Raw genomic sequence first — 14,508 nt, forward strand, 5'->3', positions numbered from 1 at the left:
TTGTATATATGTCAATACATGTTTAAATCATTGCAGTCTCTCTTCCTTCTTTTTTTTTTTCTTTTAAGATTTTATTTATTTGGCACAAAGAGGAAATATGAGCAGGGGGAGTAGGAGAGGGAGAAGTGGGCTTCCCACTGAACAGGGAACCTGAGGTGGGGCTTGATCCCAGACCCTGGGATCATAACATGAGCCCAAGGCCGATGTTTAACAACTGAGCCACCCAAGGTGCCCCTTGAACTGTCTTTATATTCCAGGGATAAATTCCTCTTGATAATGGTGTAGGATCTGATCTTTTTAGGTGCTGTTGAGTTCAGTTTGCTAGCATTTTGTTGAGAATTTTTCATCAGTCAGCATCAGGGATATTGGCCTGTAATTTTCCTTTCTGTTAGTGTCCTTATCTGGTTTTGGTGTCAGAGTAATGTCAGCCTTGCAAAATGAATTTGAGTGTTCATTCCTCTTTACTGTTTTGGAAGAGTTTGAAAATAATTGGCGCTAATTCTTCTTTAAATTTTGGGTAGAATTCACCAGTGAAGCCATCTGGTCATGGGGTTTTTTGGCTGGGAGCTCTTGGATTACTGATTCAGTCTCTTTAGTTGTTATTGGTCTGTTCAGATTTTTTTTTTTTCATTGATTCAGTCTTCAGTGATTGTATGTTTCTAGGAGTTTATCTATTTCTTCTAGGTTGTCCAGTTTGTTCTTATATAATTGTTCATAGTAGACTCTATGATCCTTTGTATTTCTGTGGTACCAGTTGTAATTTCTCCTCTTTCATTTATAATTTTATTAATTTGAGTCCTTTTTCTTTTTTTCGTGATTAGTCTAGCTAAAGATTGGTCAGTTTTTTTTTAATCTTTTCAAAAAACCAAGTCTAAGTTTTGTTGTTCTTTTCTATTGTTTTTCATTCTTTATTTCATTTATTTCTGCTCTGTTCTATTTTCTTTCTTGTGCTAGCTTTGGACTTAGTTTGTCCCTCCCTCCCTCTCTTTCTCTTCCTTCTTTCCTTCCTTTTTAGTTTCTTGATATGTCAAGTTAGGTTGTTTATTTGTAATCTTTCTTCTTCCTTAATGTAGGCATTTATAGCTGTAAATTTTCCAATTAGTTCTGCTTTTTTTGCATCTTGTACGTTTTGGTTTGTTGTGTTTCCATTTTAATTTGTTTCAAGATTTTTTTTTAAATTTTCCTTTCTTATTTGACCTATTGTTTGTTCAGGAGTATATTGTCTGTTTTCCTATATTTGTGAGAATCCCAATTGCTCTCCTGTTATTGATTTCTAGTTTTATAGTTTTCTTTGTGTTCAGAAAAGATGTAATTTCAGTCTGCTTGAATTTGTTAAGAACTTGTTTTGCAGCCTAACATATGATCTTTTTGGGAGAATGTTCTGTATTGAGATGGATGTGTATTCTGCTGTGGTTGGATGGAATATTCTGTATGTGTCTGTTACATACATTTGGTTTATAGTGTTGTTTACATTTGCTGTTTTCTTACTAATTGCCTGTCTGGATGATCTGTCCATTGTTGAGAGTGTAGTATCATAGTCCCTTATTATTGTATTGCTTTTTATTTTTTCGGGGAGCTCTGTTACTGCTTATTTTACATATTTAGGTGCTCTGATGTTTAGGTACAGAAATATTTATAATTGTAATATCTTCTTGATTAGTTGATCCCTTATCATTATGTAATAACCTTTTTTTTCTCTTGTGACCTCTTTTTTTTTTTTTAAAGATGTATTTATTTGACAGAGATCACAAGTAGAGAGGCAGGCAGAGAGAGAGAGAGGGAAGCAGGCTCCCCGCTGAGCAGAGAGCCCGATGCGGGACTCGATCCCAGGACCCCAAGATCATGACCTGAGCCGAAGGCAGTGGCTTAACCCACTGAGCCACCCAGGCGCCCCCTCTTGTGACCTTTTTGACTTAAGGTTTATTTTATCTGATGGGAGTGCAGCCACTTTTGCTTTCTTTTAACTACCATTTACTTGGGATATCTTTTCCATCTCTTTCAGCTTTTGTGTGCCCCAAAGCTAATATGAGTTTCTCATAGGCAGAATGTTACTGGATTTTTAAAATCCATTCAGCTTCTCTAGGACTTCTGATTGGAGAATTTAATCCATTTACATTTAGTATTTGTTGATAGGTAAGAACTTTTTGTTGCTATTTTGTTAATTGCTTTTTAAAATTAAGATGTAACGTATTATTTGTTTCAGGGGTACAGGTCTCTGATTCATCAGTCTTACTGTTAATTGCTTTTTGACTCTTATAGTTCCATTTTTCTCTCTTCTTTTGTGACTTGATGAGTTTTTGTGATGACATGGTTTGATTTGTTTCTCTTAACTTTTTTGTATACCCACCACAAGTTCTATTGGGGTTACCATGAGGTTGACATAAAATATCTTAGATATTTTTTAAAGTTGATAACCTAAAGTTTTTTTTTTTTTAAGTTGATAACAACCGAAAATTCTGTAGTTTTACATTTCTCCCTCCCATGTTTAGATTGTTGATATTACACTTTATATCTTTTTATATTTTAAATTACTATAGTTATAGCTGTTTTTAGTATGTTCATTTTTTTAGCTTTTATACAAGAGTTGAAAGTGATTTGGATACTACCTTTGCAATATTAGAGGATCTTGCTTTGTATATTTACCTTTACTTGTGAGTTTTATACATTCCTATATTTTCACATTATTAATTAGCATCCTTTCATTTCAGCTTTAAGAATTTTCTTTAGTATTTCTTCTAAGTCTTATCTAGGGGTGATGAACTTTCTCAGCCTTTTTTTTTTTAATTTGGGAAAGTCTTTCTTCTTCATTTCTTTCCTCCCTGATGAGCTGGGAGCCTGATGTGGACCTCGGTCCCAGGACTCTGGAATCCTGACCTGAGCCGGATGTGGATGCTTACCTTGACTGAGCCACGCAGTTTGGTGGGCATGGTATTCTTGGTTGGCAATTTCTTCTTATGGTATTTTGACTGTATCATCCCACCATCTCCTGGCTTGCAAGATTTCTGCAGAGAAATTATTATTTATAGACTTAATGGGGGCCTACTTGTATGATGAGTTGTTTTCTCTTGCTGCTTTCAAAGTTTTCTTTGTCTTTGACTTTTGATAACTTAATTAAAATGTGTCTCAGTGTAGCTCTTTTTGGGCTCAACCTATTTAGGGACTCTAGGATTTCCTGAGTCTTAATGTCCATTTATTTCCCCAAATTTGGGATATTTCCAGCCATTATTTCTTTAAATAGAATTTTGCTCCCCTTCTCTCTTTTCTCCTTTTGTGGTTCCCATAATGTGTATGTTGTTTGTGTGGTATCTCGGAGTCCTGTAATTTTCTTCCTCTTTTCTCATTCTTTTTTCCTTTTGCTCCTCTGACTGAGTGATTTCAAATGACCTGTCTTTGTGTTCATGAATTCTTTCTTCTTGGTGAAGTCTACTGTTGAAGAGTTCTATTGAATTTTTTAGTTAAATTATATTGTTTAGCTCTAGAATTTGTTTCTGAAATGATTTTCATTTCTTCTTGAACTTGTTTTATTCATGTATTTTCCTCCTATTTTTACTTGTCTATCTAGGTTTGCTTGTAGTTCATAGAACTTATTTAAGAGGATTATTCTGAATTCTTTGTCATTTATTTCAGCTCTGTTTCTTCATGGTCAGTTATTTGGAACTTTATCGATTTCCTTTGGTGGTGTCAGGTTTAGCTGATTCTTCTTGATCCTTTTGTTCTTGCATTGTTATCTGTGCATTTGAAGAAGTGGTCTCTTCTTCCAGTATTTACAGGTTCACTTTGGAAGGGAAAGATTTTCTTCAGTCAGCCCAGCCTGGATTCTGGATGGGTCATCTGATGCTATCCACTGGCAGGCAGCATTTCCTTTCTGGATGTTTGGTTGGGTGGGGCCGTTGCGTGTGCTCTGACGTTGAGAGGGGTCCACTGGGTTCTACTCTCAAATAAGTCTACATTCAGGTGGGGCTGCTGGCTGAGTTCTGTGATCAGGCAGGGCCATTGGCTGGGTTCCATAATCTCCTCTGGTTGGGTAGAGTCATAGTCTGAACTCCCTTACTGGGTGGTGTAGCTGGTTGGACTCTGTGGTTGGGTGGGGCCACAGGTTAGGTCCTTAATCAGCCCTGATTGGGTGGGTCCCTAGGCTGTGTTCCCTGTCCAGGTGCCAGTCTTTCCTTCCTGCTTTGTAGAATTTTATGCATTAGCTCTCATTTTGATTTTCTCTCTGATTGTTCAAACTATTGAAAAGTATGGGAGTTACAATATTTTATTCTTCCTAGACTATATTTTACAGCTTATTTCTTTCACCTGGACACCATATGAAGATTCTTTCTTTGTGCCTTGAGAAAACATTCTTATAGGTATCCTGACAAAGAGATCCAGCTTAGAAATTAGACAGTCCTGACTCTAATCCCTTGAATTACTGGGTCATATGGGTGTGCGTTTATACTTTTGATACATTTTTACAGATTGTCCTCATATTTGGAATGTTAATTTACACTCTTTCTGTCAGTACAATGAGAATATCTACTGCTCCATCAAAAGAAATGAAATCTTGCCATTTGCGATGGCGTGGGTGGAACTAGAGGGTATTAGGCTTAGTGAAATCATCAATCGGAGAAAGACAACTATCATATGATCTCCCTGATATGAGGAAGTGGAGATGCAATGTGGGGGATGTGGGGGTAGGAAAAGAATAAATGAAACAAGATGGGATCGGGAGGGAGACAAACCATAAGAGACTCTTAATCTCACAAAACAAACTGAGGGTTGCCGGGGGGAGGGGGTAGGGAGAGGGTGGTGGGGTTATGGACATTGGGGAGGGTATGTGCTATGATGAGTGCTGTGAAGTGTGTAAACCTGGTGATTCACAGACATGTACCCCTGAGGCTAATAATACATTATATGTTTATAAAAAAATAAATGATTAAAAAAGAATATCCACTGCTTTAGTACCTCACCAAGATAGTATATAATAAATAAATAAAGTATATAAATAAAGATAGTATATAATAAATAAATTATAGTATATAGTAAATAAATAAATTTAGTAAATCAAATAAGTTTATTTGATAGGTATGAAATACCTATCAAATACCCAATATGATATCAAAATATCAAATACCAAATATGATAGGTATGAAAAAATTGTCACAATATAGTTTTATTTATTCTTTGTCCTATGTATTGTTTACAGGTGTGTTATTTAATTTTCTAATTTTAAGGATTTTTAAACACATGTCTCTTATTGATTTACAGTTTAATTCCTTTGTGGTCTGTGAACATAGTTTATATAATGTCAGTTTAAAGTGCTTCAACACCATAAAGTCAATAAGATCCATATTGATTATGAATCCATACGATTTATATCATTCTTTGATATTTTCTGCTTGTTAGTATTGAAAAGCCATCAGTAGGTCTGGGCTAATTTTAGTGCTGGCGGTAAGGCTGTCTCCATTATGTGTAGGCAGTTGTGTTCTACTGAGGGAATATATAGTCAGCTTGCTGTCGTAACACAATATCACAGACTGGGGGACTTAAACAACAGAAATTTGTTTTTCATGGTTCTGGAGGCTGGAAGTCCAAGATCAAGGTGTGGCAGGTTTTGTTTCTCCTGAGGTTTCTCTCCTTGGCTTGTAGATGACTGCCTTCTCCCTGTATCTTCATATGGTTTTTCCTCTGTGTACCTTTGTATTCCTTTTGTCTGTTTTTCTTCTTATAAGAATACTACTTGTATTGGATTAGGGCCCCACCCTATGACCTCACTTAACTTACTTCCTCAAAGGTCCTGTCTCCAACTATGGTCACGATTGGGATTGGGGCTTCAAAACATTAAAAAAAAAATTTATTTAACTATTTATTTTAGAGAGAGAGCCAGAGTGTGTGTACAGGTGGGGAGAGGGGTAGAGGGAGAGAGAGAATATTTTTTTTTAAAAGATTTTATTTATTTGAGAGAGAATGAGAGAGCGAGAGAGAGAAAATGAGAAGTGGGAGGGTCAGAGGAAGAAGCAGACTCCCTGTCGAGCAGGGAAGCCCGATGTGAGACTCGATCCCAGGACTCCAGGATCATGACCTGAGCCGAAGGCAGTCGCTTAACCAACTGAGCCACCCAGGCATCGAGAGAGAGAGAGAGAGAGAGAGAGAGAGAGAGAGAGAAAATGAATATGAAGAGAAAAAAAATGAATATGAATCTTAAGCAGACTCCCTGCTGAGTGTAGAGCCTGATGTGGGGCTTGATCTCACGACCCGGAGATCATGACGTGAGCCGAAACCAAGTGTCAGGTGCTCAACTGACTGAGCCACCCAGGTGCCCCTGAGGCTTAGAGCTTCAGTGTATGAATTTTCAAGGGCCATAGTTAAGTAAGAGAAGAAGGGATCCAGAGTGGGTATATTAATGTGTATGTTGATTAGCACATACAGTGTAGATCATTTGAAAAGGTATGTATGTTTGACTGTATAATTCTGTGAGCTAATAACATCCCAGTGCTTCTTCTTTTTTTTTTTTTTTTTCCCTGAGAGGGAGAGATGTGGGGGAGAGGGAGAGATAGAGAATCTTAATTTTATTTGAGAGAGAGAAAGAGCACAAGTAGGGGAAGAGCCAGAGGGAGAAGGAGAAGCAGACTTCCCGCTGAGCTGGGAGCCTGACATGGGGCTTGATAACAGGACCTGGAGATGATGACCTGAGCCAAAGGCAGATGCTTAACTATCTGAGCCACCCAGGTGCCCATTTATTTTAATTTTTTATTTATTTTTACTTTTTTTAGAGAGAAAGAAAGTGCACCATAGCCGGGTGGGCGGGCAGGCAGAGGAATAGGGAAAGAGAGAAACCCAGTCAGGCTCCATGTGCAGTGCAGAGCTCATCATGGGGCTCAATTTCATGACCCTGAGATCATGACCTGACCCAGAATCAACAGTCAGAGGCTTAACTGAGTGAGCCACCCAGGTGCCCCCTTGGTCCTTTGCTTTCCTTCCTTCTCTCCCTTCTGGTCCTATCTGCTCCCTTCCCATCCTGTTTCCAACCCTCTTCTTCCAGAGTCCCATAATTCTGCTTTTAGTCATTTAAACTCAGTATCAGTGGAGTTACAAGGAGGGTTTCTGGGATGCTGGGAATATTTTGTTTCTTGATCTAGTGGGTGGTTGCATATGTATGTTGTTTGTGATACTTAATTGAGCTGCACACTTATTTTTTGGGCAATTTTCTGTCAGTTATACTTCAATTTTTAAAAGCTAAGTTAAGATAAAATTTGGACATGTCATTTTATTAACTGTTTCCGTAGTTCTGTTCAACCTTTCTATTATTGCCCAAACATCCTGTTCACTGAATATTTAGTCTTCTTAATCATTCAAAACTATTGGATTCCAGGGCACCAGGGTGGCTCAGTTGTTAAGCATCTGCCTTTGGCTCAGGCCATGATCCTAGGGTCCTGGGATCAAGCCTGCATTGGGCTCCCTGCCCTGCGGGAAGGCTGCTTCTCCCTCTCCCACTCCCCATGCTTGTGTTCCCTCTCTCGCTGTGTCTCTCTCTGTCAAATAAAATAAATAAAACCTTAAGAAAACAAAACAAAACAAAGCTATTGGGTTCCTTGAAGAAAATATTTGGGATCCATGAGCTGCTGTTGTGAACACATTACTTCCTGCCCCCCCCCCCTTTTTTGAGCCTTAATAGTTGTTTAAAAAAGCCTCTCCCTGTTCACTTGGGGGAGATCTTTAATACCTGTTTATATACAGTTGCATTTGTCAGACCCCTGGACAATATACCTACAGAGCTTTGCATGCTTAACCTAGTTCCTTCATGTCATTTGGTCTGTAGCCTAAATATCACCTTTCCAGAAAGACCTTCCTTTTCAAACCTGCTTTGAAAGCCTCCATTTCAAAAATAATCTGCTGTCAGATTATTTTTGTAGAATTTATTATTCATGTATTTTTTGTTTGTTTGTTTCTCTGTTTCTCCTTTTATCCCACTCCTCTAATAGAAAGTTAGCTCCATGAGAGCAAGCCCTTATATTCCTGGGGTCTCAGTGCCAGGCATATAGTGGTTATTCAAAATGTTGAAAACCAGGTGTTATTAAATGGGTGTCTGGTTCTTTTCCATTGTTGCTCACAAGAAGTCTGGTTATTCTTTACCTAAAAGCTGTTGAAATCATTTTGGTGTTCTATTATTAGATTTAGTCTTTGTTTCCTCAAGTCTTTAGTGAACACTTGCTATGTGATATGTAAGATGCTTTAGTTCCCACACTATATTCAACCTGGAATACAAAAACCAATTTTGTTTGTTGATCTTATCATATTTTATACCCATATTGCATAGTCCTATGTTATTTAAAGCTAGCTTGCAAAGCTTGGTTCTTAAATCTTTTGACTGTTAATTTTTTTAGTCAACAGTCATCTGATGTACTACTGTAATCCCAGTCCCTAGGTTGCTTAGACCACTCTTGTTCCTTGGGCATAGTTCCAGGTCGCAGTTTTACTCTTTGAAGCCACTTGAAACTCTGTTCAAATTGTTCTTCACTCTCTGCCCAGTCGCACTTTTCAATTCATTTCGTTTCTACATGGAAGGTGTCTAAGAAAGCTTTCTGTGCCCTTCTTTATCTAATCCTTTCTCTTTTCCTGCTTTTCAACTGTCAAGCTTTTCAATGCATCCTTTAGTGTCTGTGTTTCCATTCTTCTGGCATTCTTTTCATCTGTTTTTCATCCTTTATATTTATGCTTCTAGGTAGTTTAATTAAATTATCATCAGTCACACAAGTCAGGTTTAAAAAATTTTTAATTCTAGAGCCTTTTAAAGTAGAAACGTCTTGATTTTGCTTAGATTTTGTGTGTCACAGCTGAAAGAAGTTCTTTAATTCACATTTACCTTTATGAAGCAGGTGCTTGAGTCTGGTGCCTTAGACCACTTGGCCCTTCTGAATACAACCATGTTTACCTTTATTTTTATTTATTTTTTAAAAACGATTTATTTATTTATTAGAGACAGCAAAACAGGAGGGGCAGAGAGTGAGGGAGAGAAGTAGATTCTGCACTGAGTGCAGAACCTGATGTGGGACTTGATCTCATGACCCTGAGATCATGACCTGAGCCAAAATCAGGAGTTAGATGATTAGCCAACTGAGCCATCCAGATAGGCACCCACCATATTTACCTTTATTATTTTATTTTATTTATTATTTTTAAAAGATTTTATTTATTTGACAGAGAGAGACAACGAGAGAGGGAACGCAAACGGGGAATGGGAGAGCGAGAAACAAGCTTCCTACTGAATAGAGAGTCTGATGTGAGGCTCGATCCCAGGACCCTGGGATTGTGACTTGAGCTGAAAGCAGATGCTTAATGACTAAGCCACCCAGGCACTCCTATATTTATCTTTATTTATTTATTTATTTTTAAAGATTATTTATTTATTTATTTGACAGAGAGAGATCACAAGCAGGCAGAGAGGCAGGCAGAGAGAGAGTGAGAGGGAAGCAGGCTCCCTGCGGAGCGGAGAGCCCGATGCGGGACTCGATCCCAGGACCCCGAGATCATGACCCGAGCTGAGGCAGTGGCCCAAACCACTGAGCCACCCAGGCGCCCCACTATATTTATCTTTAAATAAAGATTTGGACCTTAAGATATATTACTTCTTAACCTCTTTCATAATATAATAGGTGTTGAAATGATATTTGGAAGGGGCACAGAAGCAATGGAGGAGGCTGCTCAAACTGCATCTGTCTTCCTTGAGGACTGAGGAAATTTGTATCTCTGCACTGTAATCTATTGATCTAGCATTTGGAAGTTCTACCTTAAGGATGGATAGACTGAAGCAGTGTGTGAACACTCTGAATGCTTTATTTTTTGTGTTTGTATATATTTTTCTTAAGAAAGAGTTATATAACTTTCATTGGATTCTCGAAGAAGTCTATGAACCCAGAAAGGTTAAGAATTAATGCTTTAAATTGTGGAACTAAAGCCAAATGAATGGCATAACTTATTGTTTGCTGTCAGTGTGAATTTTTTCCTTTTGATTACAAAGTTATGCATATGTTTTTTACACAAAATTCAAACATTATGGGTAGAGTTAATGTAGAAAGTAAAGTATGCTGTATCATATTCCTGGTTAATTTCCACCAATTTGGTATACATGTATTTGGCACACATATTTTTTTTCTTACATATATTAGTGTTTTCCTTCCTATTTTTCTCCAAAATTTTACTTTATATATATATAATATATATAATAATATATATAATATATATACTGTTATGTATTTTCTCACTTAATTTATCTTAGATATGATTCTATTTCAGTACTTGTTGATCTACCTGTTTCTTTTTAACAAAGTATTTTATATATCTACCATAGTTTGATTAACCTTTATTGCTGAACACATGAGCTGTTTCTAGCTTTGTTTGCATTGCAAACTGTGCCATAACGAACATCTCTGTAGGTACAGTCTTGAAAATTTAAGAGCAATTCTGTTTAATAAATTCCTAGAAATAGAAATGTTAGAGTAGGGTATGAACATTTATTAAAGTTTTTTAAATTAAGTTTTAATTTTAATTCCAGTATTGTTAACATATGGTGTTCTTTTAGTTTCAGGAGTGCAATGTAGTGATTCAGCACTTCTGTATAACGCCTAGGGCTCATCACAAGCAGTGTACTCTTGAATCCTCATCCTCTATTTCATCCATCCCCCTGCCACCTCCCCTCTGCTAGTCATCAGTGTGTTCTCTATAGTTAAGAGTCTTTTCTTGGTTTGTTTCTCTTTTTCTTTTTTAAAATTTCCTTTGCTCATTTTTGTTTTTAAAGATTTTATTTATTTATTTTACAGACAGAGATCACAAGTAGGCAGAGGGCAGGCAGAGAGAGAGGGGAGGAAGCAGGCTCCCCGCCGAGCAGAGAGCCGGATGCGGGGCTCGATCCCAGGACCCTGGGATCATGACCTGAGCTGAAGGCAGAGGCTTTAACCCACTGAGTCACCCAGACACCCCTCCTTTGCTCATTTTCTTTTGAGCACTTAAAGTTTTTTTTTTTGGGGGGGGGGCGCTTGGGTGGCTCAGTGGGTTAAAGCTTCTGCCTTTGGCTCAGGTCATGATCCCAGCGTCCTGGGATCGAGCCCCGCATCCGGCTCTCTGCTCGGCGGGGAGCCTGCTTCCTCCCCTCTCTCTCTGCCTGCCCTCTGCCTACTTGTGATCTCTGTCTGTAAAATAAATAAATAAAATCTTAAAAAAAAAGTTTGGTTTTTTTTTAAAGATTTTATTTATTTATTTGACACAGAGAGAGAAGGAACATAAGCAGAGGGAGTAGGAGTGGGAAAAGGAGGCTCCATGCTGAACAGGGAGCCTGATGTGGGACTCAATCCCAGGACTCTGGGATCATGACCTGAGCCAAAGGCACACGCTTAACAACTGAGCCATCCAGATGCCCCTAGAGCACTTAAAAGTTTTAATAGATACTGCTAAAACATCACCAAAAATTGGATCTGTTTACACTTCCATGTATATGATAACAGAAATTTCTGAATGGGCTTTCCAACAATGAATTAATAAAGTTAATCTTCCTCAGTCCTCAAGATGAGAAAGCTTTTTTGTATTATCAAAATTTTCAAACATAGACAATGTAAAGACAAGAGAGCATTGAACCTTCATATACCCATCACTTGATTCAATATTTATCAAGATTTTTGCCACACATTTGTTCCATTTGTCCTTTTTTCTCTTTTGCTGAAGTATTTTGAAGGAAATCCTAAACATTGTCATCTCACCCTGAAATGCTTCAGTTTTTATCTTTAAAAAATGCAAATATCTCCTTCCTTTAAAAAAATTTTTAGGTTTTTAATAGAGAAGGTTTCACACATATATGAAAGCAATGCACATAATGAACCCACCTACTTAGGATCTTTTATTAGTGGAAAACTCCTTCAGTGACATTTTAAATTTAAAGACCAATTAAAACTACATTCCCTTGACTTTGTGCCTTAAAAATCTGAAGGGAGTACTTTATTGGCTTTGATATTGGCCCACATTCTATTTAATGTATGTAAACCCCCTGTATCCATCTCTCAGTTTCAACAATTAACAACTCATAATTCATCTTGGTGTACTCCTGCCTCTTTCAGTTTACCCCACCAGATTATTTTGAAGCAAGTCCCATACATTAAAGCATTTCATTTGTACGTATTTATATAGCCATATCTGAAAGGTAAGCCTTCATTTTTCAATGATAACCAATCATATGCTGCTACCATTATACCTACACAAAATAATTCTTTAATATTATAAAATACCCATGAACTTTCTTACATAAGCACAATGCCATTATTTCACCTAATAAAATTATCTAATGAACTATTTCTCAGTTCATAATTAGATTTCCCTGGTTGTCTAAAAAAAATACCTTTTTGAAGTTGGTTTGTTACAATCTGTTCATACTATATTTATTGGGTCTGTCAAGCGTTTTTAAACTTAGAGTGGTCCTTCCATCTCCTTTATTCCTCTTGTCACTGACGGTTGCAGAAATTGAGTCTGTTGCCCTATGTAATGGTCTACATTCATGATTTGTCTGTTTGCTTTTCTGTGGTGTGTTTAACTTTTTCCTTTACATCCTATACTTCTTATAAATGGAAGTGAGCTCTTGAGACTTGGTGTGAAATTCAGCATGTTTGGTAAGAACACTTCCTAAATGGTTCTGTGTGCTTCACAAACATCACAGTGATGGATTTTTTTTTTTCTTTTTAACTTCTAGTTATACTAAGATTGATAAGGATGTGACTGTCTGATCTCAAGTAGACAATTTCCCCATAAGCCTTTCTCTAAAGCCATCACAAAGTGGTCATTTTCTGGTTGCTCATTATTTTATTTTATTAAAAAAAATTCTGATGGGCTCTCTGGCACTTTAGGGGATATTCTCTCTCTCTCTCTCTCTCTCTCTCTCTTAAAAGATTTTATTTATTTATTTGACAGAGAGAGAGAGAGCCAGAGAGCATAGGCAGGGGGAGTGGCTAAGGGAGAGGGAGAAACAGACTTCTCCCAGAGAAGGGAGCCCCATGCTGGGCTCCATCCCAGCACCCTGGGATCATGACTTGGGTCAAACGCTTAAAAGACTGAGTCCCTGAGGCATCCCTCATTTTTTATTTTAATAAAATTCATTGCTTTGGTTATTAGGGAACTTGAGCATCTTTTCTTACGTTTATTGGCCATTCAGCAGTTTTTTTTATGACTTGTTCATGGCTGATTTTTCTATTGAATTTTTTTTCTTTTTTTTATTTTCAAGTGTTCATTATCAGAGATATAATCTTTTATCTGTTTTACCTCTTGTAAATATTTGTAATTGTCTTCTGTATAGAAGCTTGATTTATGTGGTCAGTTTTTTTTTTTAAAGATTTTATTTATTAATTTCAAGAGATCACAAGTAGGCAGAGAGGCAGGCAGAAAGAGGGGGAAGCAGGCTCCCTGCTGAGCAGAGAGCCTGATGTGGGGCTCTGCTCAGTCCCAGGACCCTGGGATCATGACTAGAGCTGAAGGCAGAGGCCTTAACCCACTGAGCCATCCAGGCGCTCTATGTGGTCAATTTTTATCTTACATTTATGTATTTTGGTTTAAGGTTTTACTTAGTTATGCTTTCTATACTTTGGGGTAATGGAGGGGAAATAGTTTATTTTTTCTTGGTAATTTTTTTCACTTTTGCTGTGTATGGAATATATTTTGTATATGGTATAAGATAAGAATAAAATTTACTTCCTGCATAAAATTCAGTTTATTCCTAAAGCAGTTTATTGAAAGTCTTCTTACTCCCACATTGAATTGATATGCCATATTTATGATATTAAATTCACAAATTTACAGTCTCTTTTTAGACTCCATTGTGATCTACTGATGATATTGTATTACCACAAATTAAAAAAATATATATATATATTTATTTGACAGACAGAGATCACAAGTGTGTGTGTGGGGGGGAAAGCAGGCTCCCTGCTGAGCAGAGCCTGATGTGGGGCTGGATTCCAGGACCCTGAGACCATGACCTGAGCTGAAGGCAGAGGCTTAACCCACTGAGCCACCCAGGCACCCCCCACAGATTTTTAATTATAATAGCTTTGTACTACATTTTAAGGTCTAAGTCACTGTCGGTAATCATTTTTTTCCTGAGTTTTACTGATTTTTTTCCCCACACATATGCTCTTCCATTGAAATTCAGAATTAGTTTGTGATTAGTCTCATTGTGCTTTAACTGTAATGGTATTAAGCTTGGTGGAACTGACTTTTAAAAAAATTAAATTGATTTTTCTATTTGAGAATGTAGTTCTCTATTCAGAACTTTTGTGTGTTTTTTTTTTTAGCTAAGATGGTTTCTGCTCTCTTCTTATTAGTTTGTTTCTGGGGATTTTATGTTTAGTGTGGTTATTTTCTATTGACACAAAATATCTTATTTGTGATTATTTGGATTGTGAATACAGAGTAGTTTGATTCATTTTTGTTCAAGTATACCAATCATACTTTAAAATAAGTCTAAACAAGATTAGAAGGAGTATATATACTTAT

At 37.2% G+C, this 14,508-nt stretch overlaps 1 protein-coding gene across 3 annotated transcripts in view; it reads left to right on the plus strand.

The window, feature by feature from the left end:
• Nucleotides 1-14,508, plus strand: part of UBR3 (ubiquitin protein ligase E3 component n-recognin 3) — a 239,565-nt gene that overhangs the window by 17,208 nt on the left and 207,849 nt on the right. The gene's annotated exons all lie outside the window — the stretch shown is intronic.

The sequence above is a fragment of the Meles meles genome, chromosome 9, assembly GCF_922984935.1.
Source record: "Meles meles chromosome 9, mMelMel3.1 paternal haplotype, whole genome shotgun sequence".
Taxonomy (NCBI): domain Eukaryota; kingdom Metazoa; phylum Chordata; class Mammalia; order Carnivora; family Mustelidae; genus Meles; species Meles meles.